This window comes from Nerophis lumbriciformis, linkage group LG03 (assembly GCF_033978685.3).
Source record: "Nerophis lumbriciformis linkage group LG03, RoL_Nlum_v2.1, whole genome shotgun sequence".
NCBI lineage: Eukaryota > Metazoa > Chordata > Actinopteri > Syngnathiformes > Syngnathidae > Nerophis > Nerophis lumbriciformis.
Window position 1 is genome coordinate 54,386,379 of NC_084550.2, and position 6,122 is coordinate 54,392,500.

The window sequence follows — 6,122 nt, forward strand, 5'->3', positions numbered from 1 at the left end:
TAAAAGAAATACTTGACGTTCAGTGAATTCTAGCTATATATATATATATATATATATATATATATATATATATATATACATATATGTATATATATATATATATATATATATATATATATATATATATATATATTATTATATATATATATATTTTATTATTTATATATATATATATATATATATATATACATATAAAATAAATACTTGAATTTCAGTGTTCATTTATTTACACATATACACACATAACACTCATCTACTCATTGTTGAGTTAAGGGTTGAATTGTCCATCCTTGTTCTATTCTCTGTCACTATTTTTCGAACCATGCTGAACACCCTCTCTGATGATGCATTGCTGTGTGGCATGCACAAAAGTGCTTTCATCAAATGCACTAGATGGCAGTATTGTCCTGTTTAAGAGTGTCACAACATTGCTGTTTACGGCAGACGAACTGCTTTACGGTATACAAAAAAGTGACTGCTGTTGTGTGTTGTTGCCACGCTGGGAGGACGTTAATGAAACTGCCTAACAATAAACCCACATAAGAAACCAAGAACTCGCCCTCCATCATTTTATAGTTATAACGTGATTGGGCAGGTACGCTGTTTTATATTGTGGAGGACCTGAGTCCGCCTGAATTTCGGGAGTTTTTCGGGAGAGGCGCTGAATTTCGGGAGTCTCCCGGAAAATCTGGGAGGGTTGGCAAGTATGTATTAGATTAATGCAATAGGACACCACTTGTGACTGAAAAACATGAACAATCATATTACAGTATCTGTAAAGTATTAGCCCACGTTTCATGTTTTGTTTGTACACAGCTGTACCGTAGTTGTGATATCAAGTGTGACGTGCTGCATGTATCATCATGATCGATATTACAGCTGGCCGGGGAAGTTTTTTTTCCAGTTGATTTTGGGTAAGCACTCCATTTATGTCTGCACAGCTTGGCTCCAAGTTCATCCTCTGTATATTCAAGTTCAAAAATATAAGGTTGTTAATCCTCATTTTTTTCCAATAATAGTCATCTTTGTCATCTATTACCAAGTCTGCCATGATTTTGTTTCCGGAAGTAGGAAGTGCGTTGCTATTGGAAGGGAAAACTTTTTCCTACTCAGATTTTAGGAATGTGGGTGATTTTAGGCCCTAAATGTTATGAATACACACTGCTGGAATGACAAAATATGGTACACAAAAAATGGAAACAGATTTAAAAACAGTTTTTAAGGTAAGATACGTTGTGATAAACAATTATTAAAATACTAAATTACACCCTTCACTCGAGAGGTGAATTTATAGTGGTGTTTTTTAGGTACAATGAGTCAAAGTAAACAGGAAGTAGTTGAGCAGGTCCAATTGGAGATGAGTCAGTAATAACGAGTGTCATTGACCGTGCTCAAAAACATGCATTTGCACAAAACGTGCGTGCGTGTGTGTGTGTGTGTGTGTGTCCGTAATTGAATGCTTTTTGCTCTCATAATAATAACCCTAATATATGACTTTGCTTTTGACTTTGTCTTTGTTTATATATTCCTTTTAGCTCAATCAGGACAACCCATTCCCTTCCTTCTCTTTAACATTTCCGACCTAAATGAAAAGCACTTCAGCCCAGTCGGCGCACGCGTTTGTTTTGTTCTTCTTCAACGGAGCGCTCGTGTTATTTGGAATCACAACTTGAAGGCATGGCAAAACGCAACTGGGAGACAACATGAACTTAAGTATTGTGCAGGAAATTAAATAAATGTAAACAATATTAGATGTTTGTTTTTTTAATGAGGTTCCATTTAATCCAGGGGTGTTTAACTCATTTTAGATCTGGGGGCCACATGGAGAAAAATCTACTCCCAAGTGAAATCACGGCACGATAACTTAAAAATAAAGACAACTTCAGATTGTTTTCTTTGTTTAAAAATAGAACAAGCACATTCTGAAAATGTACAAATCATAATGTTGTTTTTGTTTTTTTTACACTTACATGTTGCGGTTAATAGTATTCTACCCAGGGGCGTCACTAGCTTTTAAGGACAGGAGAGCGAACGTAGCGCACGAGCACAAAACTTCACAAACGGCTAACAAAGACTTAGAAATTATTCATTGTTATTATTATTTAAAAAATGTACGGGACGAAATGAAATGCTCCCCGGGACGATGGCTTTTAACCACTTTTTTTCTTTTTCTTTTAATGTATTTATTAATTTTACATTTTATATTAAATGTCTTGGTTTTTCCTCCCTCTGAAAATCCTATGAAATGTTTAACAAGCCATTCTATAACAATACAACAGCTATTAATGTAACAATGCAATAAAACAAATATATTTAATGATGTTTTTTTATTGTTTTAACATTAGGCTAATGTATATTACTTTATATAGATTCTACAAGAGTGATGTGGGCATTTTCTATATGAACAAGTCCAAGGACCGCAAGCAAGGTCGCAGAGAAAATGCGGGCTGGCATTTGAGTGATGTGGGCATTTTCTATATGAACAAGTGGAATGGATTGGATACCGACACACTAAAGGGGCTCTCTTCCTTAAAGTACCAATGATTGTCACACACACACTAGGTGTGGTGAAATGTGTCCTCTGCATTTGACCCATCCCCTTGATCACCCCCTGGGAGGTGAGGGGAGCAGTGGGCAGCAGCGGTGCCGCGCCCAGGAATCTTTTTTGGTGATTTACGCTATGAAGTGAGGGGAAACTGAGTGAATAATGACAGTTTATATGATTATTTATTTAAACTCATATTCGGGCCACTTTGTATGCATGTATTTGTTAAAAAAAAAAAAAAAAAAAATTATCCATCTATCCATCCATTTCCTACCGCTTATTCCCTTTTGGGGTCGCGGGGGGCGCTAGAGCCTATCTCAGCTACAATCGGGCGGAAGGCGGGATACACCGTGGACAAGTCGCCACCTCATCGCAGGGCCAACACAGACAGACAACATTCACACTCACATCCACACACTAGGGCCAATTTAGTGTTGCCAATCAACTTATCCCCAGGTGCATGTCTTTGGAAGTGGGAGGAAGCCGGAGTATATATATATATGACATCAAATTATTTAGGGGGGCTTAAGAATATTTTAGGGGGGCTTGAGCCCCCCTAAAATAGGCCTAACAACGCCAATGATTCTACCTTCATTTGTCGTTATTTATACTTTCTGAATAAATTACTTGATAATGTTCATCAGTCAACTCATTGGTGTTCATTTTCAAAAAAATTATATCAAAATCAAATTACAGGATGTTATTTATGTAGTTTGCTCATTTTCCTCGACTGGTGCACTAATATGTGGTTTATTTTATATTTTATTTTTTTTACATATGTAGCATAATCTACAAATAATTGCTAATGTGACATCTAGTGGACACATTTAGAATAGCATCTTCAAAATAAGGAGTGCAATCCATTTTAACTCTTGTGTGGTGTTCGGGTCTGTGGGACCCGTTTTAATTTTCTATTAAAAGAAAAATGATAAAATGTGTTATTTTTTCAAACTGAGACTCACTGACTTTGGCTCATTTTCTGTGAAGAACATATATCAGAATACATATTTAATGACCACACACCATATCCCCCCTTACACATTTCTATTAAATATACAATGTCTGTGTCCACTGGACCCGGGTCTAATAGAAGTGTGGAAATTGATGTTCTGTGTACCACACACACACACACACACACACACAGCAGGCCTAGACAGGAGGAGGACAGAGTGTAGGTACACAGAACATCGGAGGGTCAAATGTGCGAGAAAATGAGAGCAGACAGTGTTGACAATGTTGCAACCTTGTGTGGGAACCGCAGGTGCAGAAACACAAAAGAAACCGGCAGAATTCATTTCCGTGCAACGTTCATATTGTTACTCAGCCAGCGTTTGTGGGTCTGATGGACCCGTTGCATTTTGTGGCTTTTAATGCCTCACAATCAAACACTTTTATGTTAAAATACTGAACAGATGTTTATTGGGATAAGGTAAACATCTGTTCAGTATTTTAACATAAAAGTGTTTGATTGTGAGGCATTAAAAGCCACAAAATGCAACGGGTCCAGAGTAACAACAATATGAACATTACACAAGGGTTAACATGTCTGTCTTCAGGATTATGCCTAATATATGCTGATCATCAGAATGCCCATAATGCTGTGGGGGAGAAAATGCAAATATAATCATTAAGCACACGCAGGGTGATTTATCAAGAGTGAAACTGCTCTTTTGCGTCTATATTTAGTAGGTCTAGAAAGGACTTTGCACAGAAATGTCTGTGACCACGCTCTGTCCTACATGTGCTTGTCAACATATACGGACTGACAAAAATAAACATATTAGCCATATATCGAGGATATAAGCAATAAACGGGGCCTTAAGGGACTGATTAAAACAAATTCAATTGATGCCTTTTGGTGTCTGCTAGCGTATTTTTAAGACTAATTTTTTTTCATTTATATGCAAAAAACTTCTTGCAATATGAATTCTTTGGAAATCACAATTTTTTTCAGCTGACTGTTTACATTGCAAGTACAATGTGATCTACATCAGACTTCAGTATATACGCCAACAGGCACCGATGTGGACCCCATGTGCCTCAAAGTGGCCGTGACGTCATAAAGTGGACCCGAAGTAGATTTTTGGAAATGAGTTACCTCTCGTAGATAAAGAGTTGACTTGTTTTGTTATTTTTCTATATATTTTATTTTATATCTTAATCGGTGTTTCAAAACATAAGGCAGGGGTCCCCAAACTTTTTGACCCGGGGGCCGCAATGGGTTAAAAAAGTGTGTGTGGGGGTGTGGATATACCGGTAGGTAGGTGTATGTATATATATATATATATATATATATATATATATATATATGTGTGTGTGTGTGTGTGTGTGTGTGTGTGTGTGTGTATATATGTGTGTATATATATATATATATATGTGTATATATATGTATATGTATGTGTGTATATATATATGTATATTTATATATATGTGTGTATATATATATATGTCAGGACTTGGTCCGGGGTGTTTGCTTTTCCAGGATGCAGCGGAAAATTGGCACGTGCGAGACGGGAATGGAGGTACATGATTTTTATTTAATATATCAAAAAAGGAATAAATGAAAGCGCGCACAGTGGCGGAGAATAAACTATGAAAAACAAAAGACTATAGCAAAAAGTACAAATGAAAAGCACGCACAGTGGCGGAGAATAAACTATGAAAAACAAAAAGATTATAAATATGGAACAAAAACTTACTTGGCTTGGACAAAAAAGGAGCAGCGTGAACATGGACATATGAAACAATGGACGTAGCATAAATGTGGAGTGGTATGGGGTGCGGTATGGGGAGCGAGGTCGTCAGAAAGAAAAACTGAAAAACACTGAACTTAAATACTATGGACATGATTAGTGAAAGCAGGTGCGTGACTCAAAACGTGAAACAGGTGCGTGACGTGACAGGTGAAAACTAATGGTTGCTATGGTGACCAGACAAGGGAGTGAAAAAGCCAGAAACTAAACAAAACATGACTAAGACAAAACATGATTACACAGACATGACAGAACTCCCCCCTTACGGACAGATCCCAGATGTCCAAGAAAAAACTTAAGAGTCATGGGAGGGCGGGAGGGGGACATGGCGGTGGATCGCCAGACCACGTGTCCCCGTATCCACCGGGGCAGAGTTAGGTGGCGGCGGCGAGTGGAACGTCGCTGCAGCAGGCGAGGCGGGCGCCCAGGGAATGGCCACATTCGTGGCCGACTGGGAGGTGGGCGCACTTGGCGTGGCGGGCGACCAGGTAGCGGCCATATCCATAGCCGACGAGGAGGCAGGCGAGTCGTCAACTTGGCAGGCGTGGCAGCTCGGCGTGGCAAGTCAGGCGGCGAAGCTCGGCGTGACGCGTCCAGCGGCGAAGCTCGGCTTGACGCGTCCAGCGGCGAAGCTCGGCGTGGGTCTTGGTCTTGGTGTGGGTCTTGGTCTTGGCATGGCGAGTCTTGGTCTTGGCATGGCGAGTCTTGGTCTTGGCATGGCGAGTCTTGGTCTTGGCATGGCGAGTCTTGGTCTTGGCATGGCGAGTCTTGGTCTTGGCATGGCGAGTCTTGGTCTTGGCATGGCGAGTCTTGGTCTTGGCATG